Here is a 24,116-nt window from a genome sequence, read left to right as displayed (position 1 = left end):
CGCCACCGCCACCTTACTGCCAGCCTGCAGGTGACCCTGACACCTGGATGGGGGCGTGGCAGAGGAGTGCCAGCCTCAGGCTGCCTCAGCCTAGTTATTTTTGTTTTCAAGGGCAGATAGTCCCTTGAACCTGGAGTTTTCTGCTCTGTGCTGCCCAAAGCCTCCTAAACTGTAGGACCTCAGTGACAGCTCTGGCTCCTCTTCCTCGTCTCTTCTTGACCTCCCTTCCCTTACCTGTTAGAAAAGCACAGGGACTCTGCTGGTGGCCTGCTCTTGGCGCCGCCTGGTCATTCACAGAAATCATGGCTCTGGACCTCCCTCCCCTTGCTCAGTGGAAAGAATGGCCTCTACTGTGCTGCCCATTTCACAGCGTGTAAGCTGTGGTGCCCAGAGGACAAAAGAACAAGATAAGCCTGAAGGGCCTCAAAACGCGGGAGCAGATCACACCAGACCCTTATCACCCTTCCTGCCATGGTGCAAATGCTGCAGAATTTTTGAGCCTTCCGCAGCAGCATGTCTTGTCCCTTTATGTCTTATACAAGGTTATCCTGTTCTTTTCCTTCTCCGTTTAAGTAAGTACGCACACTACACCTAATCAGCAGACGACAGCGAGATTTCTACCCCATCTCTTTGTTCCCCTGCTATAAAAACAGAGATGAACCAAGTTTGTGATCAGCCAGGCCAGACCTGTGCATGGACCACAACATAAGTGAAGCCTCACTGGCAAAGTAAGGCACAGGCAGAACCTTCATCATGACAGAACACTGCGAGCCTTCGCTCCACTTACCTGTAGCTCCTTCTCTGCCATTGACACACGTGCTCACCCCCTGGGTAGTCACACCTCTGCACACAGGCCTCCCTTTCCACTTCTCCTTGGTGCTCAGGGTGGGTCTCATGGCGGCTGATTACAGCCAGCAATACAGCAAGGCTCTCCTTTCCCCGCCCTCCTGGGGGCGGCTGGAGCAGGCCGCATGGGGCGGCGGTGCTCCTCTCCTCCTCCAAGGATGACATTGCAGCCCTTTGGGTCCAGGTCCCGGGCTCTCTGAGGGTAGAGCCACCTTGTATGAATCCCTACAGGTGGGAACCAGGTGCAAACGTTAGTTGTAAACAGCAGATGCCAACTGTCGTCAAGTTAGGGTTAGTTATGCCAGAAAAGAGTTTGCTGACAGGACACCAGAAGGGTGGAATAAGTGGCAGGAGGCTAGGAAGCTGACCACTGCTTCACTTCTCACAGCCAGGTAGCCAAGTAAGACTCACCTAGCGGGAGTGTCTGCCTGTGGAGCCTGTGTCACAGGATACCCAATCAAGGGAGACTGGGAAGTGAGGGATAGCATCTGATTGGTGAACTTGGGTCACATGTCTGCCACCATCCCACCACCCCCACCTGCAAGGGAGGCTGGGAAGTGAGTACTAGTGTCTGATTGGTGGGCCTGGGTCACATGTCTGCCACCTGCTTCCCACTGGCAAGGGAGGCTGGGAAGTGGGTACTAGTGTCTGATTGGTGAGCCTGGGTCACATGTCTGCCACCACCACCCCCTGCCCCCACCTGCAAGGAAGGCTGGGAAGTGAGGACTAGCGTTTGATTGGTGAGCCTGGGTCATGTGGCTTTGCCCAGCTGCAAGAGAGTCTGGGAACTGAGGACTAGCATTTTCTCCTCACTTCTGCAGAAAGGGTTGCTTCTCTGGCAGCTGCCAGGCTCTGGAGGCAGAGTGACCCAAGTCAGGGATGAATGAATATCCACTTCAGCTTGGTGGGTGGGTGTCCCCTCCATATTGCATCTGTGTTGACTGGCTACAAGAAAAGGGAGACGGTTCAGCTGGGCCGATGACTAGTGTCAGAGTGGAGAGGGTGGAAGGGGATTGACTGGGGCTTGTCAGCCATCAAGTAATGGAGTTTTTAGGACTACAGTTTGTTCATTCAATGGGCCACCACCGACCTGTCCACCTTCCATCCATCTGTTATCCATCTACTAAGCCAAACATGAGGACAGACTTGGGACACATAGTTAAAGGAGTTGCCTCTGCCCCAAAGGAGCCCACAGTCTTGATTGGTGTTTAGTTGCTAAGTCGTGTGTCTGACTCTTTGTGACCCTGTGGACTGTAGCACATCAGGCTCCTCTGTCCAAGGGATTTCCCAGGCAAGAATACTGGAGTGAGTTGCCATTTCCTTCTCCCTCCTGACCTAGGGATCGAATCCATGTCACCTGCTTTGGCAGGCAGGTTCTTTACCAGTGAGTCACTAGGGAAGCCCTCCCATAGCCCCACATAATTCCAGGCAGCTCCTGTTTGCAGACTTTAGGACTCAGACACCTCTCTCTCTAGTCTCTATGTGACTGTGCTGGGCCGGGTGCATACAGATGATGGTTCAAGTTGGACCATCACATTTGCATTTTTTACCCTTTTGGTCTCAGCTTTGCAGAGGAAACTTTTCTGGAAGTCTTAAAAAAAGCTGAAGAAAAAAACATACAGGAAGCCATGTCTTGTGTTCTTTGTAGCGAGTCCTGTGCTAATTTTGAACCAAGGTTTATTTTTCTTTATTTTTAAATCCTGATTCTAGTGTGTGAAGAGAGAAGCTTCCCCCCATGTAGTGGCAACCTCAGCCCTGAACGCACAGTGGGGCAGCAGGGATGTGTAATTCACACAGAGTGCCTGCTTGGTAGTGACAGAGCTTGACACACATAGCTGTTGCTATCCTGATGGGCATCTGTCAAGGAAACGCAAGCCCGGTGGCTGCTGTCATAATTGAAGTGTCCAGGTGGGTATTTGTTACTTCGTCTGCCACCTCTTAGGGTTGTACCATCACCGGCTCACATCCACCACCCTTGGCTGATGACTTCCAAATCCACATCTTCAGCACCAGTGTGATAGATTCCCTAACTGTCTGATGAACCTCTCCTTGATTTCTCTGCCAAGATGGCCCACCATCACCTCAAACTCAAATTGTCTTAACCTGAGTTCGTTATATCAACCACTGCTTTGTGAGCTCAGTGACTCAGTTGTGTCCGACTCTTTGTGACCTATGGACTATAGCTCGCCAAGTTCCTCGGTCCATGGGATTTCCCAGGCAAGAATACTGGATTGCGTCGCCATTTCCTCCTCCAGGGGCTTTTCCCGACCCAGGAATCAAACTCTCATCTCTTGGCGTCTCCTGCATTGGCAGGCAGGTTCTTTACTGCTGAGCCATCTGGGAAGACCATCAACCACTGCTCTCACCCCCAAAGCTTGCTTCCCCTCCTGGCTTCTCAGTTAAGGACAGCTGCAGAGTCTAAAAACCTGAGTGCCACCCTTCCCACCTGGCTCCCTCTAGGCCCCCACCATCTCTTGCCTTGGACTACTACCCTAGTGGGGTAACTGTTTTCCTGCCAACATCTGGCCATGAGCCACACACATCTGATGCCATCTCAAGTCCCTAGCCTGAACCCCATGATGACTTGGTGCTGTGCTGTCCAGTATGGTGGCCCCTGGTCCAGGCAGCTATTTACATTAGTTATAATTGAGTCATGACAGCCTCCCAACTGGTCTCCAGGTTGCTTGCTCTGCTTCATCATCCACACAGAAGCTAAGGAGAATGACCTAGGGGCTCTTAGTGGGCCAGTGGCCGGGTCCCACACTGCTTAACCATCAGTGGCAGCGGCACACTCTATGGCTTACGCTCTGGGCTGCCCCTCATCCACCTGTCTGGCCACCTCCTCCCCACCTCCCTCCCACGTGTCTCCCTCTCAGCCTCTCCCTGCCCTCTGGTTCCCTCAGCACCTCCATGGCTCCATGCCGGCCTTCCATCTGTACCCCTTCCTTATTCCTCCTGCAGGGCCCAGGGTGACATGCATTTTGCTTGCACGAGGAGGATGTTGAGGCCCAGGTCTGGGCTTGTTCAGCCTTGGGGGATGCTGGTTCAGTACCAAAGGTGCCACAGGGCTCATGAAGCTGACATGTTAGTGCTCCTTTTTTTTTTTTTTTTTGCACAGGTTCTTTACTGGACTGGGTGCTGAATTTTGGATTCTTTTTATTTAAAAATTTAAAAATTCAGTTCGTTTATTGTTTTCTTTCTCTTAAAGAGGATCCTAAATTGCCCTGATGCTGGGAAAGATTGAGGGCAGGAGGAGAAGGAGGCGACAGAGGATGAGATGGTTGGATGGCATCACTGACTCAATGGACAGGAATTTGAGCAAGCTCCGGGAGATGATGAAGAACACAGAAGCCTGGTATGCTGCAGCCCATGGGGTTGCAAAGAGTTGGACACAACTGAGTGACTGAACAACAAGTTGTTTAAGGCCCCAAATCTCAATCCACTCTGGACAGGCCATGTGGTGCTAATAAGCTCAGTTTCCTCACTTTAACACATTATTGCCCAGGAAAATTTTGCAGAAACTTTACGCCTGTGGCCAGCAATTTGTTATGTAAGGGAATATTGACACACTCTGGTCAATGACATTCAGGTAATGAAAGACGTATTAATATGCCTCTGGTTGTAAGTTGCTAAAATTAGGAATAATGAGCCCTCCTCACCAGATTGCTCTAATGGTTGTATAAGGATCGGGGACAACTCTCGGCATGATGTTTAGAGCACGAGGGGGTGGAACAGTTGCAGCTGGATCACACTGTCAGATAGAATAAATCGCAATTATAAGCAGTTAGAATTAATAGTACCAATTTATGGGCATGTCAGTTTGGTCTTCTGCAACCCAGTGGGTGGATGTTACTGTCGTCCATTTTTCAGATGTGGAAACTGAGGCTTGGAGGAGAAGAGTGATTATGTGTGTTGGGCAGCAGCCCATTGGTGGAGCCCAGATTTCTGGGGGCTCAGGAGCTGGCTATTGCTGGGATGATGCTGATTTTCAGCCAGGTCACTGGGAGTGGGGTGCCCACCCGTGCAGAGACCCTGGTGGTGGCTTAGGCTTGGAGCGTGTGACTGGCTCCCGGGGCGTCTCCCACTCTTCTCCTTTCTATTTCGGCTCTTCTCATTATGAATTTCGTTTCGGCTCAGGCCCCTACCTTGACGTGCATACATGAGAAACAAACGGAGTTTCAAGGACCCCAAACACCAAGGTAGTTCCACAGCACCAAGGTGCCCGGCTCCTGGGATTAGTCACGCACCTTTCTGATAAGAAAAGCGAAAACACGAAGTAGGCGCCCTGTGACTTCCTGAATCCAGCGCTCCACGTCCTGCCCGAAGGAACAAGCGACTCCCCGAAAGGAGCCCTGGGTGGAAGTCCCATGTTTCGAGGCCCTTGGAAGGGGAACTGGTCGGGGAGGTTTGGTTTCAGGACCTCACCTCCCGGCTGGTGGGGGGTCACGGAGGGTCCCTGGGGGAGGTCTGGCATCCCCGCCAAGCATTGCTGGGGCGGCCCGACCCCTGGTGACACCTGTGCCCGGCCACCCGCGGTGGTGTCTTCCTGGGCAGCTGCTGGCATGGCCGTGTGGCAGGGCTGCGCTCTTGCAACACGGGCTCCTGAGGTTTCTGTGGCCCCTCTGGTCAGAGGCGGCCCAGGTGCTGTGGGCAAGACATGTGCCAGAGACCGAATTAGACCCTCTTGGAAAAAACAGCAGCCCGCCTAATGTTTCACAGGGCTGGTCTCTGGGCCCACAGCCTGTAACTGACACCCATCCTGCATTCAGCGGCTCAGGAGGCAGGAGTCTGGACTCTTTGGTTAGACGTCCTGGGTCAGGGTCTTCCTCCTCTCATTACTGGGTGCTGGCAATTTCCCCAGCTATTCTCCTCAGGGGCCTCAGTTTTCTCATCTGCACGATGGGTCAGCGGATAAGGTCTAGGTCCCAGGGAGGTGCTGAGGATGGAGCAAATGAACCCACCTAGGGTCCTCTTCACAATGACATGCGAGGCACAGCCTGAATGCAGAGTCAGTGCCTGTTGAAGGAGGTGGGGGGGGACCCTAAAGCCCTGCTCTCTCCAGACAGAGGAACGTGATACAGCCATTTAGAAGATTATCTTTTGGTGGGGGAACAATCTGAAGTGTACAGAAGAGCTTTAGGTATAGCACAAAGAACACTCTACTACTTTCTCACCCAGATTCAGCTCTTGTCTGTAACGGCTTTGAGATCTGAGTCACTGGCGTACGATCCACTCGCCGCCACGTGTGCCATTCATGGCCTTGAGTATCCCAGGGTGTGCAACCGTCGCCACAGTCCATTTTAGAACAAGTTCATTGCTCCCTCCCCCAGGCAGCCCCACACTCCTTGGCTGCCACGCCTCACCTATGTATTTAGGGCTTCCCAGGTGGCGCTAGTGGTAAAGAATCTGCCTGCCAATGTGGGAGACATAAGAGACTCGGCTTTGATCCCTGGGTGAGGAAGATCCCCTGGAGAAGGGCATGGCAACCAGCTCCAGTATTCTTGCCTGGGAAATCCCATGGACAGAGGAGCCTGGTGGGCTACAGTCCATGGGGTCGCAAACAGTTGGACACAACTGAGGTGTCTGAGCACGCACACATACGTATTTTTTAACTGTTACTACTTGAATTCATCCTTTTGATCGGTGGCGTCCACAGGGTTTTGAGTCTCAGAGAGCCTTTTCAGTGTTAAAACCCCTTGCAGAGGCCATTCATTTATCCACTCAACACGTGGTTACTGAGCATCTACTGTGGACCAAGCCTGGTGTCTGCGATAGAACAAAACAGACACCACCAGAGGAGAGAGGAATCCATGCAGACCACAGTGTGGAAGATGCTGGAGAAGACTGGGGGGGGGAAGCCGGAGAATGCAGCAGGGCCCTGGCCTGGCCGAGAGGCAGGGAGGGCAGCTGCTGTGGGCAAGGTGGAGCTGGGGCATCCCCATGGAGGGAGTGGCAAGGGTGAAGCCTGCACAGGGAAGCGGCTCGGCTGGAGAGGCACCCGAGGCCTCCAGGACATCAGGGTGAGAGCAGACCACCCGGGGCTCTTTGGGGGCTTCACGTTAAATCTCCACACACTGGGAACCCCCACCAGTACCCAATGAGGTGCTGAATTCTGTTACATGCTTCAGCCAACAGAGTTGTCCTTAATTAATCACAGCAGCTTCCAGTCCATCTGACCAGGGGTCACATATGTGTGTGTGAGAAACAGCGGGATGGGGACCCCTTGTCAGTGTCCTTAGCTCCTCAGGAGCCCACAGCCTCCTGGGTGGACATCAGTTTTTAGACCTCCTTTATTTCAGCACTTTATAAACTCTATTCCATAGGTCACTGCACCTTGAAAAAAACCCAAACAAAACCCCCAAGAGTTTTCTATCCAAACAAGTTTTGAGAGTATCCCGGTTTTTTTCCAGGCATCTCACAACACACAGGTGCCTCTTAAAGGCTCTGAGAAGTCCTGCAGCAGGGAACTTGGTGCTTTCCAAACTCAGTAGTCCAGGGAACCCTTTTATTCCACCACTCTGGTGAAACTAGTGTTACATGGAAAATGCCCTGGGAAACAGGGCTCAGTTCTGCAGATGGACCAGCTGTGGTGTGGAGCCAGGAAGAGTTCAAGACCCCATCCGGAGCCTGAACAGAGGGGGGCCAATGTGAAATGCAAGAATCATAGAGTATTTGAAAAAGGTTCACTCTTGTTGAGGCTTCCCTGGTGGCTCATATGGTAGAGAATCTGCCTGCAATGCAGGAGATCCGCCTTCGATCCCTGGGTCAGGGAGATTTCTCCTGGAGAAGGGAATGGCAACCCACTCGAATAGTCTTGCCTGGGAAATCCCATGGACAGAGAAACATGGCGGGCTACAGATCATGGGGTCTCAAAGTACTCTGGAGGAAGCAAAAGGCCCCCCTGACACCCGGGTCCTGGCCTGGCTCCCAGCCGGGCTGTGTTGCCTCCTGATGGGCATAAGCCACCTGAGAGCACCCCAGCCTCACACAAGGTCCTGATAAAGTGAGGCAGGTCACCCCCGCACCAGCAAACCTTGTCTCTGCTTGGCTCAGACAAGGAGTTGCTGCTTCTCTATCCATTACAGCCCCCTCTCCTGTACACGAGTCCGACCCCATCAGAGGACCAGCCCCCTCTCCCACAGTGCCAGTCCAGGGTGAACCCCCATCCTCAGACCTTCCCCAAACTGCCTGCCCAAAGCCCTCTCCCACAGCAGGCTCTTTCTGGCACCCTCCTGGCCTAGTGTTCCCATGCAGAGGGTGGCCACGCCCCACAGCTCCAAGCCGAGCAAGGTGAGGGCTGACACGCTCTTGGGGTAAAGAGGCGCTGGGGAGTAGCCCCCTTTAGCCTGTTCCAGATCTGAGAGGCCCCGGGTCCCTCCACCTGTGGAGTCCTTCTCCTCGCACCTTGACTCCCTCCTTGCCCTGCCTGTTCCACATCTAAGGACCTTACGGTGACAATGGACACCCCCTTGGTCACTCTGGAATAATTTCTCTGTCTTTAAATCAGCTGATTAACTTGTGTTAACTCGTTGTCAACAGTTATTCCCCTTTGTCGTGTGATCTGAAGCACCCGCAGGCCCTGGGAACGGGGGTGGGACCCGCCTAGGGGACCCACTGGGTGCCATTCCCTGTTCACCCGGTCCTCATCACAGAGATGGGGACCCGGAGGCTCAGATTGGTTGAGTGGCCACATGGCAAGTGAGGGCTCCCGCGGGACCCCTGGGCCCCTCGTGCGGAGGCCAGGACCTGGCGTTCTCTCTCCAGCCTCTGCAGGCCTGCCTTGGGCTACGGACTTCCGCATCACTGTCCCCTAGACACCGAGGCTCATCCCACCCCTGCGGCCGGGGCAGCTGCAGAAGCCACACACGACATGGAGGGGGGCCCTCGCTCCCCACCCCTCTCCCAGCTCCTCGTCGAACAGATGGGCTTCAACCAGACACCCCACCACACCCTTCCCAACCAGTTTCTGTTCATCGAATCGGACCCATCGCGTGTTGAGTCGGGAGCAGCTGGGAGGGTTATAAAAATACGAAACCATTCAGACTCTGGACCTCACCTGGAGGGGTCCTCGGAGCCCTGCAGGTTTAGTTCTGGAGAATCACACAGTAGAAGCTTCTTTGATGATGGGTTTTCCGTCTGTGGGTCCCCTTGGGGTGGGTTTGAGAGTGAAAGCTATGGAGTCCATAGTCATCGGGATGGTGATGCGATCTGGAGGGAGCCGCTAGAATTAGAAACAAGGTCCACAGTGAGGCGGTGATTCTGCCAAAGGTGATGTGTTGGCCTGACACGGAAGGAATTGGGACAACACCATCCGGGGCAGGAGCTCAGGGCCCGAAGGCCCTTTAAAGACAGACTGACGGACCTCTGTGTGTTGGTAAGGACACTGGGTCCCCCGGAATCCTGCCCATCCAGGCCACCCGGAGAGCGAGTGGTGAAGTGAGACCCAACTCCTGGGGCAGGGCTGCCCGTCAGGGGCCGCACAGGCTCCCAACCCGTCTCACAGATTCCCACTCCCGCCTCCCTTCTACTTGCTCCCCTGGACTCCTCTCCTGCGGCCCTGCCTCCCCTCTAGAGATTCTGGCAGGAGTTCCCACTCCTTGGTGTTCCAGTGGTTAAGAATCCACCTGCCAATGCGGGGACATGAGTTCGATCCCTGGTCCGGAAAGATCCCACGTGCCGTGGAGCAACTAAACTGACGTGCCACAGCTACTGAGCACAGCTACTGTACTCGGGCAACTATGGAAGCCCGAGTACCCTAGAGTCTGTGCTCCGAAGCCAGAGAAGCCACCGCCATAAGAAACCCGTGCACCACAGCTAGAGAAGGTCCTGCTCACTGCAACTAGAGAAAGTCCACCGTGGCAACAAAGACCCAGAAATAAAAAGCAACACAAAGCAAGATTCTGTCAGGAGCCAGAAAGCAAACACTTAAAGGTGGAAGCTCAGGATTCCCAGACACTGATCCACCCTGGGGGCTGTTAACAGTGCCCCAACTGCCTCCCTGGATTTGGGAATCTGAAAAACAGCAGCCAGCAGGCTGGCTTTCCCCTGGGGGAGGCGGGGAGGGCAGCCTGGGAGAGGGGACAGAAGCAGCAGCAGGAGCAGGGCTCGGTTTTCTGAGTCCTTCTGGGCCTCTCGGCCCTTGCAAGGGCGGTGTGCAGGCACACGGGGCATTGCAGCCTCTGGTCTGCCTGCGAGCCTGGGAACTGGTGGCCTGAGAGGGCCGACAGGCTGTTTAACTCCCTGGGCCAGAGGCAGTGAGCCCAGAGCTCAGCCGGAGCTGGGGCTGGCCTCACCTTGAACGCGGCCGTGAGGGAGAGGAGGTCAGCCTCCATCACGTGGTGACCACATGTGTCTCAGACGGCAGGACGTAAGGCAGAAGCCAGCGGGTATTTAGGGGCGCGGTTTTCCCAGCTGTCCTGTGAGAACACCCTCCCTGCCCCCTCTGCCTGCTCTGGACAAACACCTAGTGGTGCTTTGGACATCGCGTTGGATGCTTTGCTTCTTGGAGTGTAGGGCAGGATTCTCCTGCTCCTAAGAATCCACGCGGCCCTTTGCGGGCTGAGCACTGCACTCCCTGGGCTGGCTGGGTCCAGGACATGATGGAGATGAGAAAACCCGAAACATCGGTGTTGGGGGGGTTGGTATCATGAGGAAGGGAAACCAGCCTCTCCGTTCCCTCTCCTCACCCCACCACTGGTTTGGTTTGAACACATTTTTCCCCTTATTTATAAAAATAATACAGCAACCGCATTATATAAAATTTGAAAAAGGAAAACAGAACTGTTTTCCGCCCCACCCCCGCACGCCCACCGCTAACCTCTCAGCCCCCGGTCTCATTCTGGTGCAAGTATGTATTTTGAACTGTGATTTTTTTTTTAAAGCATATTATATCATGCACACTGTCCTCGTTGCTACAATCTTCACAACTGCCTGGGGAGTTTGGGGAGCACCTACCAGGCTGGTGTGTCACACTCTGAAACTGCCCCCGTGTAGGTGGCCGGGCAGGTAGTTTGGAAGCTTGTGATCCTTAGGGAGGATACTGCAAATGCCCGTGGGTGTGTGGTTTTGCTAACTGTTCTCTTGGATGATGTCCAGGAGTGGCGTTACTGGGGGGCCGATGTGATCCAGTCCCCGGTCAATTCCCCAAGTCGCCCCCTCACCGCCTCCACCCCTGTGGCAGCACGAGGCTCCTTGCTGTCCTCAAACGTGTTATTCGTGGTCCTGCCTCAGGACCTCTGCACGGCTGCTCCCTGGACATTTCTCCAAGTCCTTCATGTGGCTTTTCCTTTCCTTTGTCCTGGAGTCTGCTCAGATGTCACCTTCTGAGAGAGGCTCACTTTCCCTGGCATGTCTGGCTTTATTTTCCTGGGGGCACCTGTCACCGTGTGACATGACCTTGGCTGGTGCCCTCCCGCTGATGGCATGCGTCATGAGGGTGGTGTCTGGGGCATCACTCTGTCTCCATCCTGGGGGGCTGGGTGGTGTGTCCCCAGGAGCACACCCGCATTTGGAGGGCTCACCTGTGCCAAGTGCTTTCTGATCATGGGTGTCCAGTTTAATTCTCCCCACGACTCTGGGGAGGGAGTCCCCCAGCCCCACTTTTCAGCTGAGGACACAGGGGCTCAGAGAGGGGGATGTTTACAAGGTAGGTGGTGGAGGTGGGTGTGGCCCTGGGGCTGCCTGGGTCAGGAGGTGGCCCTTCTCCATTAGCTGAGGTGCACAGACTCGGCCGTCCTGCCATGCCTGGGATGACTCTGCCTGGCTTGCCTGCATCTCCAGCCTGTGCACTGGTCCTCTGCAATCAGAGAACTGCTTATTCCCAGGCTTATCATCAAAACAGGTCTCAGTAGGGCCTGCGGAGGCTTCCCTGGTGGTTCAGTGATAAAGAACCCGCCTGCCAATGCAGGAGTTGTGGGTTCGATCCCTGGGTGGGGAAGATCTGGAGAAGGAAATGGCAACCCACTCCAGTATTCTTGCCTGGAGAGTTCTGTGGACAGAGGAGTCTGGCGGACTATACAGTCCATGGAGTTGCAAAGAGTCAGACATGACTCAGCGACTAAACCACCACCACCACCACACCAGGGCCTGGGGGTCTGCATTTTGATAAACTCGGCAGGTGATGCCCAAGCAGGCAGCCAACGGTACTTGGAGAAACCACAGCCTTGGAAGAAGCAAGCCTCCCCTTGCTCATCTTCCCCAAACTCTGACCACACGGGGAAAGACATCTGATGGTGGTGGGCCGGCACCTGTGAGCACCGAGGCACATCCCCCACAACCAATACGAGGAAATCCTACTTTCACTGGTGCTCATTAAAGGAGACAAGACCCTAGGGACTCTTAGATCTGGAAGGACACTTAGAAATCAGGCAATGCCCCGAGGTTTTTTCCTTTTGAATTTTGATTTTTTAGAAAATTGGCTTTATTTTTCGAGCGGGTTCAGAGCAAGATTGAGTGGAAAGTACAGAGGGTTCCCACATACCCCTGCCTTACCACGGCCCCCACGGTGACCCCCAGCCATCCCCATGTCCCACTGGAGTGTGCATTCTGTACACTTGATGAACCTACACTGACACACAGTTGGCATCCAAATCCTATGGTCTAAGTTTGGGTTCAATCTTGATCTTGTATATTCCATGGGCTTGGTCAAACACAGAGTGACATGTATCCACTGTCAGAGCATCACATACAGTTTTACTGCCCTAAAAATCCTCTCTGCTCCCCCGCCCCCCCTCATCATCCCCTCCCCAGTACTCTGCTTTTTAAGCTGGAAAATCCAGTGGCTGGCAGATGTATCAAGACCCAGGACACACATGGCAGACTGTGTTTCAATAGCCTATTTGGGGGAGGGGATAAAGGAATATAACTGGTCATTCAAAATGATTCATGGGGACTTCCTGGTGGTCCAGTGGCTAAGACTGCTCCCATTGCAGGGGGCCTGGGTTCCATTCCTGGTCAGAGAACTAGATCCCGTGTGCTGCAACTGAAGTTTGCATAGTGACTAAAGAGCTCGCGTGATGCAACAAAGATCCAAGAACCTCAGTGCCGCCACTAAGACTCGCACAGCCAAATAAAAAACATTTAAAAGTGATTCATTAAAATGAAAAACAATGTTTTGTGACGTTATTGCAAAACGCACAGTAATTTTAAAGATCAGACCAAATGCTTATAAGATATCTGGGCCTTTTAAAGTGAATAAGCTCGTAGAGATTTAACAGGTTCTTCAGGGAAGCATAAAGGGCCTTTGTCAAAGTCCATGGTGTAACTCTTAAGCTCCTGGTGTGATATCTCTAAGCACGGGGCTGGGGAGAGACACACACAGTTGGCACTCACAGGCAGGGTGGGAGCTGCTGGTGGGAGCGGCTCCCTAAAGACCTTGAGGGTCAGAACCCTGATTTCTCTGTGGAATACTAAAATCTTAGGTCTAGAGAGGCTGGAGAGATGGGAAAATTGTTTACACATCCCTCGGGGAATTAGTAATGAAGCCACCAATAGAACCCAGCTCCCAACCTGCAGGCAGGTGAGTTCTTTGTCCACACACAGAGTCCCAGGATCTAAGTAGCGAATAAAGATGTTGTGAATAAAATGACATCAGGGGCTCTACAACTACACAGCATGTACAAGAAACAAAGAGCTCTAGATTCAAGCGTGAGACCCACGAATTCCCTCCTCTGCGGACTCATTTATTCACGAGCTAATAGAGACAGTATTTGCTGAACACAGACTCCTTGCCGTTTACTCCAGGCACCGCAGGAGTGAGTGAGGCATTTGCGGATGCTCCTGGGGGGGTTATATGTGTTTGGGGTGGGGCTCTGGTGTGCTCACGGCCTTGAGGAGGGACTCAAGGAGGGTGTGATGGAAAGTAAGACGTGGCTAGAGCCTGCTGGACTTTCCCAGGCTCCGATTACGTGGCTCGGCCGCTGCCTGGTGACTTTTGGCACCTCTGGTCTGCTCATAACTGCACACCTGGCCCAGGACGGGCACGGCACAGGTGCACTGGGGATGTTCATGCCACAGTCAGGGGCTGGGTACCCAGAGGGCTCCCCCATCCAGGATTCTGGTCTTCCTGGTCTCACCGGTACCACCGAGTTCCAAGGTGGTCGACCAAGGGGAAGTCTGGTCATTTACCAAGAACCTCATGGGTCTGTGGAGGGATTGAACTGGAGGCAATCTTATGACTAAAGGTTGAGTTTTCAATCTGACCAACCTAGGTTCAAATCCCATCTCTACCCCACTCACACTGGGAAGTCCTTTCCCCTCTTCGAGCCTCGGTTTCCCCATCTGTGCAATGGGGATAAAATGGCTCACCTCCCAGGGTTTGCTGTGAGGGTTAGAAATCATATGTTGATGGAATAATGGTGTCTGGGACAGAGAAGGGCACATAATAAATATTCAAAACACAATTAGGGCAGATGTCTAGCAGATATCTCAGTAGGTGGAAGGAAACGGGACTCTGGGGTCTATCCAGCATTTGACTTTGCAGATGGAGAAACTGGGACAAGAAAGGGGAAGAAGTGATTGGCCTCCAGTCATCTGGCGAGTTAGAATCAACACTGAAACTCAGCCTGGGGGTGCTGTGTTGCGGGGTCAGTGGCTGTGGAGGCTGCAGGAAACGGGTGGGCGAGGGAAATGCGGCTGGGAGTCAGCTGAACTCTTGGCTCAGGATGGGCTACTTTGCCTTTTGAGCCAAAGCAACAGTTCTTCAGCTTGATGAGAGAACAGTCATGAAAGTGCTTTGCAAACTGTGAAGTGCTGAGAACTCTTACCAATAACCAGACATGTTTATTGATGCTTCCTATGTGCCAGGGAGTGTGTCAAATGCTCTGTGCATAATAAGTTCTGCCAAAAGCCCCGGGAGGGAGCTACTGTTATCCCTGTTTCGTAGACAGGACTAGAGAGGTGAAGTCACTTGCTGAAAGTCACACAGCTGACAACAAGCCGAACTTGTATCCAACTGACTCCAAACTCCTATCTTTGACTACTGCACACAGCTGCATCTTTACGGTGTCCTGGCTCCTGGAATGGGATAAAGGACAGCAAAGGTTTATGGCTGGAGAAGGTGGCTGGTGCCTGTGCTTGCTGAAGCAGCTGTATCGTTCTGGTTGGCTCCCCACCCCATCTCCACCGCCCTGGCCACACCCGCATCTTCCAGAAGCCTAGGCAGTATCTTCCCGACCAGCGTGCCCCACCAGGGGATTCGCTCCGTGTCGAGAGAGGAGGCGGAACTGTCTCCTCTTCAAGTGAGAAACAGAAGTCAAGGGCCTGGCCACCTCTCGCTTGAAACCCCAGGAGTCAAGACCAAAGTACTATCCTGGCCCTTGAACTCCGTCTGGCCTCACCTCCCCTCGTCCCGCCCCACTCGCGCCTTCTCACTTCCGGGGTCACGGGGCCCGAATCCCGGGGGAGGCCAGCAGAGCAGGCTTGGATCCTCCCTGGAAACATCTGCATGGGGCTGAGGACCTTTCACGGGAAACTTGTATCCACCCACCGTCAGGTCCACAGCTGAGCCGAGAGCGGGCAGCGGCCCCGGGCCGGGTTGGGTAGACGCGAGGGGGAGCATGGTCGGAGGTGCTCAGGCCCCAGCCTCGTCGGCTCCAGGGTTTCCATTAGAGCTATGCAGGGGTCACTCTGGTTGGAAAGGAAGTGGGGTGGGGCTCGAAGTTGCACGGAAATAGCACTTTGTAAGACTCGAGGAAATGTGAATTGTTCAAAACAAAGCACACATGAAGGGCGGACTGAGCTGGGGTGGAGGGGGGTTGCATTCAGCCCTTGGCACCCCCGCCCCCACCTGAACTTCTCTGAGGCCAGCATTATCTGGAATGGAGGGAGGGAGCTCTCGGTCTCTGCAGGTGTACCAGTCTGGCAGGGGGACCTGGGGACTTTGCCAGATGTTCTCTGTGACCGCTGTGTGGGCTGTCCGCTGTGTGGGGGTTCCTGGAGTAGGGGGCCAGTTTGGGTTGAAAGCCAACTGTAGCCCACTCCACAGGCTGGGGAAGATACGGCTTCCCTGACTCGGGCAAAAGCACCATGCACACCAGCACAGCTTCAGCTTCCTGGTCTTGTATCAGGAACAGGCATGGAAGTTGCATGGAAGTTGACAGAATTCCAGAATAAGGATATGTATGATGTCACATAACAGGAAGTTACAGGGAGGCTTCAGGCTTGGCTGGTCCATGGCCCAGAGGTGTCCTCAAGGAGCTAGGTCCTTCCTGTCACCCTGTCTTGCCCACCATGACGTTGGCTTTGTCCTCATGCTGGTTACAAGATGGCGGCCGTGGTTCCAGGCATCACGGAAGAAGAGAGACCATCTCTCCCATGGTGCTCTCCTGGAAGTCAGGAGATTCTCCCAGAAGGCCCCTGGCTGTCACTGTCTTCCAGTTCATTGGCCAGAACTGGTCACATGTCCCTTCCTGAGCCAATCACTCTGGAGGGGTGGGACTGATGATTGGATTAGACTAAAGATGGAGAGTGGGGGGAGGAAGGCTGAGTATGTCAGCCTCGATGTCTACTACAGCCTAAAAGCCCATGATTGCAGGATCCTGGTGGAGCTCTTCCCCCTGGAAATCCAGGTCTCCCTTTTCGTCTGTGTTAAAAGGGACAGAGCAAACTCCCCCAACACAGCAGACTCAGAGCAGCTGCATTTCAAACTCTCAGAACCCACCCTGTTTCCTGCTACTGACTGACATTTAACACAGTCCTTGGCTGGCATCTGATGCACTGAGCTACACCCAGTGATTTGACAGTGCTGCGCAGTTCCCCACGGCCCCACTGGTGCTCTGGCTTCGGTTCCGCCAATGTCCTTACACCAGGAAAGCGCCTCACCACTGCATCCTCTCCCTGTCCCATCTCCTTCTTTTAGTCCTTGCCCCAGAAGCCCAGATTTTGTATCTTTGTTCCTAGGAGCCTCCGGTCTCTGAAGGTTTCCTTTCAACCTTAAATGGTGCCCCAGCCCATCCACCTGGGCCTTGAACAATATTCAGTGGAACTCTTTGTTTCCTTTAACCGTCTTTTCTTTCTCCACCCCACAACTTGGTGTTATGAAGACTTTTCAGACATGCAGAGGAGTTGAGAGTGGTGGACACCAGTGTTTCCCCACCACTCACATTCAACAGCTGTTACCCTTGTGCCATATTTGCTTCAGAGGTCTGTGTTTATGTATCTGTGGATCTGTTTGAAAGAAAACTTGAAGGTGTGTTCATAGACCGCACACAAATACGTTAGACTTCCCCTCCGGAATCCCAATGCTAGCATCACACCAAAGAAACATTCTTTATGCAAATCAAACCTACAATGAGGTGCCACTTCATATGGGCCAGAATGGCCACCATCAAAAAAGTCTGCAAATAATGAATGGCAAAGACAATATGGAGAAAGAGGACCCCTCTTACTTTGTTGATAGGAATGTCAGTTGGTGCAGTATGGAGGTTCCTTAAAAAACTGAAAACAGAGCTAGCATATGTTCCTGCAATCCCATTCCTGGGCATATATTCAGAGAAAACTATAATTCAAAAAGATATATGCACACACAATGTTCACTGCAGCACTATTTAAAGTAGCCAGGACATGGAAGCAACCTAAGTGTCCATAGACAGATGAATGGATAAAGAGGATGTGGTGTACACACACAATGAAATATTACTCAGCCGTAAAAGAGAACGAAATAACGCCACTTGCAGCAAATGGATGGGCCTAGAGATTGTCACACTAAGTGAAGTCAGACGGAGAAAGACAAATATGACATTGCTTATATGTAGAACATGAAAATGACACAAACGAACTTATTTGCCAAGCAGAAATAGACTCAGGCACAGAAAATGAACCTAAGGGAAACGGGGGGGGGGGGATAAACTAGGAATTTGGGATTAGCATATTACTACAGTATATATAAAACATATAACCAACAAGGACCTAGTGTACAGAGCAAGGAACTACACTATCTTGTAATAACGTATAATGGGAAAGGATCCTAAAAAGAATGTGTGTGTGTGTGTGTGTGTGTGTGTATGGACTGCAGCCCACCAGGCTCCTCTGCCTGTGGGGATTCTCTAGGCAAGAACACTGGTGTGGGTTGCCATGCCCTCCTTCAGAAGGAGATCCCAACCCAGGGGTTGAACTCAGGTCTCCTGCATTGCAGGTGGATTCTTTACCATCTGAGCCACCAGGGAAGCCCATCACATGTATACACATATATGTTCCTATATAATACACATACATATATACCTATAGGTACATATGTATATATATGAGCTTCACCGGTGGCTCAGACGGTAAAGAATCCACCTGCAATGCAGGTGACATGGGTTTGATCCACTGGAGAAGGAAATGGCAACCCACTCCAGAATATTTGCTGAGAGAATCCCATGGACAGAGGAACCTGGCAGTCTACAGTCCATGGGGTTTCAAAGAATCAGACACGACTGAAGTGACTGGGCACACACACACACACATATATACATTATATATATAATATATAATGAATATATTTTTGAATCATTTTGCTGTACATCTGAAACTAACACAACATTGTAAATCAACTATATTTCAATAAAAATTTAAAAAGACAATATCATCTTTAATATCCAGCCCCTATTAAAATTTCTCAGTGACGCATCCGTCATTGGGATTAATCTGAATCTGAAAAGAAGTGAATTTCTTCCAGCCTGGGAGGAGTTAACAAAGTTGCTCTAAAGTGACCAAAAATACAGGGAAAAACACACACAATTTTCCCAGAAGTGTTCCTTATCCTTTTCTCTACCCCCACGTCCATCTCTCAAAGTGTTTTGTTTTTTTTTTCAGGTCAGACATAGGGCAGAAACCAGATGGCATTTTAATCTGCATCTCAAGGGCCGTGTCCTGGGAAGGCTCTGGGGTCTTGGCACGAGCTGCGGTCTCTCTGGCGTCCAGCAGCTCGCTTGGAAGTGGGTTCCGTTTCTCCTGAGCGTTTGCTGGGTCAGGTTCTCTTGACTCTGAATAATCCCGCCATGGCTGGCTGCCTTCTGCTTTGCTGATCCTCAGGCTCTGGGGCAACAAACAGTTCCCCCAAGCAGCTTTCTCAGTACTCTCTGTTGACTGACCCTTTGGGGGAAGTGACCGCAGTGACTGTGGCCACAAAACGGTGGGGTGGCCCTCAGTCAGACAAACAGCAGATGTTTGTGTTTTCCAAACAAACGCGTGAGACAGTCACGATTCTCTTTTCTAGACGCAGAGAAGAGAACAATATTTTTTTTTTCCCACTTCTCAGATGGTCAGTGTGGTGCTAGATAATTGTTACTATCAAGACAGCTGATACGTATTGAGCAGTGACTGTGTATGGGACGCTATGGCAGACTGGACAATGGCCTCCGAAGACCATGTCCTAATTCCTAATCCTGGGAACCTCCGAATGTTCCCTCATATGGTCCAAACAGGACTTTACAGATGAGGCCAAGCTAAGCATCTTGAGATGAGGGGATTATGCTGGAAGAGCTGGGCCGGCCCTAATGTGATCACGAGTGTCCTAAGACAGAGGCAGCAGAAGATTTCACACAGAGAAGAGTATAAGCCATGTGGTCAAAGATTGAGTAACAGGGCCACAAGCCAAGAAAAGGCAGCAGCCACGGGACGCTGGAAAGGGTGAGGAAATGGGTTCTCCCTGGAGCCGCCAGAGGAAGCACGGCTGTGATGACCCTGAATTTTTGCCTTGACACGGATTCCTGGCTCCTGGTTTCCAGACTGGGAGGGAATACACTTCTGCTAGTGTAAGGCAGCGGGTTGGAGGTAACTTGTGAGAGCAGCCCCTAGGAAAGTACCACACACAGGTTCAGGGAATGACATCGCATTTTACAGATAAGGAGCCAGCCCAGCAGTGATGTTGACCTGCAACGGAAGCGCTGGCTATGACCAGGGGTATGGTCAGTTTGTCTGTGGCCTGTCCATCCAGCTCCCACTGGAGGTTGGGGCCAAGCACTCTGAACTCAGAGGGCTGTGCGAGCGGGGCCATCTCCCTCTTGCTTTGTAGACTGGTCTCAGCACACCGGTGACTTTTCTAGATGTCTCTCTGAGCTGATCCAGTCATCTCTGCTGCACGTGTTGGACGTTCAGGTTTGAGATAGTTCAACCGACTTACTGTATTTCTCTCTCTATCCATCCACTACTCCATCTGTCCAACCATTCATCTATCCATCTGTCAGTGCACTAGTCTGTCAATCCATCCTCCACCTTCCTCCTCTCTTCTAACCATCCATCTATGCATCCAACCCACCTCCATTCAACCATCCATCTTCTCACCCAATGACAAATATTTGTTGAGCTAAAGTGTGTGATATTTAAGAATGGGATACTTAAGAATGCCATAGTAAGCCAGACAAAGCAAAATTCAAAAAGATACATGCACCTCTATGTTCATAGCTGGGCTATTCATGACAGCCAAGACACGGAAAGAACCTAGATGTCCACCAACAGAGGAATGGATAAAGAAGATGTGGTACATATATACAGTGGAATATTACTCAGCCATAAAGACAGTGAAATAATGCCATTTGTAGCAACTTGGGTGGACCTAGAGATTATTACATGAAGTCAGACAAAGACAAATGTCACATGATATCACACATATGTAAAATCTAAATACAACACAAACGAACTTGTCTACAAAACAGAAACAGACTCACAGGCATAGAGAAGGACTTGTGGTTGCCAAGTGGGAGGCAGGGGGAGGGATGGAGTTTAGCAGAGGCAAACTATTACATGCAGAATGGATAAACAACAAGGTCCCACCATAGAGCACAGGGAACTGTATTCAATATCTTGCGATTACCCATAATGGAAAAGAATATGAAGAAGAACGTATATATGTATATATGAGTCACTTTGCTATACAGAAGAAATTAACACAACATTGTAAATCAACTAGACATCAATAAAATAAATGAAAAAGAATGGGATATTAAGGATTGTTGTTCCGTCATTCAGTCGTGTCCAGCTCTTTGCAACTCCATGGACTGAAGCATGCCAGGCTTCCATGAGTTTGCTCAAATTCATGTCCATTGAGTTGGTGATGCCATCCAACCATCTCATCCTCTGTTGCCCCCTTCTCCTCCTGCTTTCAATCTTTCCCAGAATCAGGGTCTCTTCCAAAAAAAAATATTAAGGATAGGTTTATCAAGTATAAGAGTGGGGGACCATGGCATAGCTGCAATGGTGAAGAGCAGGTTAAACCTAGGCTGGGAGGTCAGAGTCTGTGAGGGGTAGGTTAGGGGGTGGTCATCACAGGCCAACATACAGCCAGCAAAGGGGCAGGGAAGAGGGTCCTGACAGTCAGAGCAAAGCTGGAAGGAGGCTGGGAAGACGGGAGCCCCAACATCTGTGCAGGCGGCTCTGGGCAGTGTAGGAGGCCCTGATAGCAGGTGTAGGATTCTAGGTCATCAGAGAACAGTTGTGCTTTGGGGATCAGGAAGAAGAAATCACAGACCCAGACAAGGGGATGAGAGGTAAAGAGCGAGAGAGAGATGCAGGTCACCATTAACTGGAGCATGAGATGGGCAGAAAAGGCTCAAGAACAAGGGAGACGGAAGCTCAGCTGCCCAAAGTCAACCTGAAGGACAGCCCAGGTGCTGCTGCTGAGACCCTGGAGGCCCAGGTGAGGCCGGCCCTGCAAAGGGGTCCAGTGGGGCCAACTGTGGGCTGACAGGGGCAAAGGGGCTAGGGCCCTGGCGTGGAGGACCTGGGGCTGGGCGAGGCTGTGGAGAACAGTGGGTGGGCACCAAATTCTTACCACCCCTCCTGGGCTGGTGGGTCGACGGCACACACACTTAGTGAGACCTGACTGTGTGCCGGGCATTGGCGACACACAGCAGACACACGGCAGACACACAGCTCCCCACCTCCGGGAGCCTGCAGTCCAGTGGGGCAGGCGGAGAAGTAGAAAATCACGCCAAGAGCTGAGAGCCGGGCGCTGCGGGACATCAGTGAGCTTTATCTGACCCAGCGGATGGGGTGGGGGCGGGGTGAGCCGTCTCCACAGGGGACAGAGCACATGCAAACTGGGGACACTGGGAGCGTGGTGTGTGCAGAGGTCTCCCTGGTAACTGCTGGGGCCCCAGCCCAGATTTCCTGATTCTGCTATGAGGGGAGGGGCCTCGGCCTCCACGTTTCAAACAGTTGCCGCAGATGATGCCAATATGCAGTTGGACTTCAGGGGGGCTGGACACTGACAGTCTTCCTCGAAGAGGTGACATCACATCACATGGGTGTCTGCCTTCTCTTCTACCAAAACCAGAGGCATCACACCTCTGGGTTACAGAGGTCCAGAAGCTAAAGACACCATATCTTTGCTCCTGACGCATGGCATGCAGCCGGGTGTTGGCGGGGTAGCCAGTACTGGTTTCAAGGCTGGGTGCTCGGCCCTCCCCTGGGGAGTCACCCCTGAAGCAAGCACCCCATCTCACACTTTTTACCCTCTCCAGGAGGCAGGCAGGTGCTTTGAGAGTTGCAAGGGTTCAAAACACCATGTGGTGCAAATGGATGAGTGAACAGCAGCAAGAAGTGATGGTGGGCGGGGCCTGAGGCTGCGTTTTTCCCCAGCCCCTGGGGACCCCACAGCGCCAGTTGCAGACCACACTTTGAGCAGCATCAAAGGTGTACTTGATGGGGAATTATGTGGGAAGTTCTGAGTGGGTCTTAAAAAAAAAAAGATGGTTCCTGAGGTTGACTGCTCCCATGATGCATGAAAGATTGAAAGCAGATACGTCAGAGGGGAAAGAAGACACTGGGGTGACAGGCAGGTGGTTCCAGGGACCTCATGATGACTCCAGACTCATCATAGCCTTAATCTCACCTTGGTGCAGGGTCTGTTATGCTGCCACTGCCAATATCAGCTCTACAAACATGTATAGAGTGAAGTAAATCAAAAAGAGAAAAATATCATACATTAACACATGTATATATGGAATCTAGAAAGATGGCGCCGATGAACCTATTTGCAGGGGAGCAGTGGAGATGCAGACATGAGAACAGACCTATGGGCCTGGGGAGGAGTGGGGGAAGGAGAGAGTGGGGCCAATGGAGAATGGAGAGAGCAGCATGGAAACATACACATTACCGTATGTAAAACAGACAGCCAGTGGGAATTCACTGTATGACTCAGGGAACTCAAACCCGGGTTCTGGGACAACCTACAGGGCTGGGATGAAAGTTCAAGTGCGAAGGGACCTACCTACACCTGTGGCTGATTCATGTTAATGTATGGTAGAAACTGACAACATATTGTAAAGCAATTATCCTTCAATTAAAAATAAATAAATTAAAAAAATAAAAATCCAAGTTGAATTAGATTATAGAGCCAGTCTGTACCTGTGCATGAATACAAATAAATAAGCATACCTCCCTTCAGATCAGTTCAGTCACTCAGTCGTATCTGAATCTTTGTGACCCCATGGACTGCAGCACGCCAGGCTTCCCGGTCCATCAGCAACTCCTGGCACCTACTCAAACTCGTGCCCATCACGTCAGTGATGCCATCCAACCATCTCAATGTCTGTCGTCCTCTTCTCCTCCCACCTTCAAGCTTTCCCAGCATCAGGGTCTTTTCCAATGAGTCAGTTCTTTGCATCAGGTGGCCAAAGTACTAGAGTTTCAGCTCCAGCATCAGTCCTTCCAATGAATACTCAGGACTGATTTCCTTTAGGATGGACTGGTTGGATCTCCTTGCAGTCCAAGGGACTCTCAAGAGTCTTCTCCAACACCACAGTTCAAAAGCATCAATCCTCCGGTGCTTGGCTTTCTTTATAGTCCAACTCTCACATTCATACATGACTACTGGAAAAACCATAGCTTTGACTAGATGGACCTTTGTTGGCAAAGAAATGTCTCTGTTTTTTTAATGTCTAGGTTGGCCATAACTTTTCTTCCAAGGAGTAAGCGTCTTTTAATTTCATGGCTGCAGTCACCATCTGCAGTGATTTTGGGGCCCCCCAAAATAAAGTCTCTCATTGTTTCCATTGTTTCCTCATCTATTTGCCATGAAGTGATGGGATTGGATGGCATGATCTTCGTTTTCTGAATGTTGAGTTTTAAGCCAACTTTTTCACTCTTCTCTTTCACTTTCATCAAGAGGCTCTTCAGTTCTTCTTCATTTTCTGCCATAAGGGTGGTGTCATCTGCGTCTCTGAGATTATTGATATTTCTCCCCGCAATCTTGATTCCAGCTTATGCTTCATCCAGCCCAGCATTTCTCATGATGTACTCTGCATATAAGTTAAATAAGCAGGGTGACAATATACAGCTTTGATGTACTT

At 51.7% G+C, this 24,116-nt stretch overlaps 1 long non-coding RNA gene across 1 annotated transcript in view; it reads right to left on the bottom strand.

Annotated features, from left to right (window-relative positions):
* Window positions 1-793: 793 nt before the first annotated feature.
* Window positions 794-24,116, bottom strand: part of LOC113875455 — a 248,746-nt gene continuing 225,423 nt past the window's right edge. The window contains exons 4-5 of the long non-coding RNA XR_003506248.1: window positions 8,903-9,067; window positions 794-1,071 (exon numbers count right to left, since the gene is read on the bottom strand). This is a non-coding gene — a long non-coding RNA (uncharacterized LOC113875455). The remainder of the gene's footprint in view (window positions 1,072-8,902; window positions 9,068-24,116) is intronic.

The sequence above is a fragment of the Bos indicus x Bos taurus genome, chromosome 18 (genome assembly GCF_003369695.1).
Source record: "Bos indicus x Bos taurus breed Angus x Brahman F1 hybrid chromosome 18, Bos_hybrid_MaternalHap_v2.0, whole genome shotgun sequence".
NCBI classification, from domain to species: Eukaryota; Metazoa; Chordata; class Mammalia; order Artiodactyla; family Bovidae; genus Bos; species Bos indicus x Bos taurus.
This window is presented reverse-complemented; position numbering and strand designations above follow the sequence as displayed.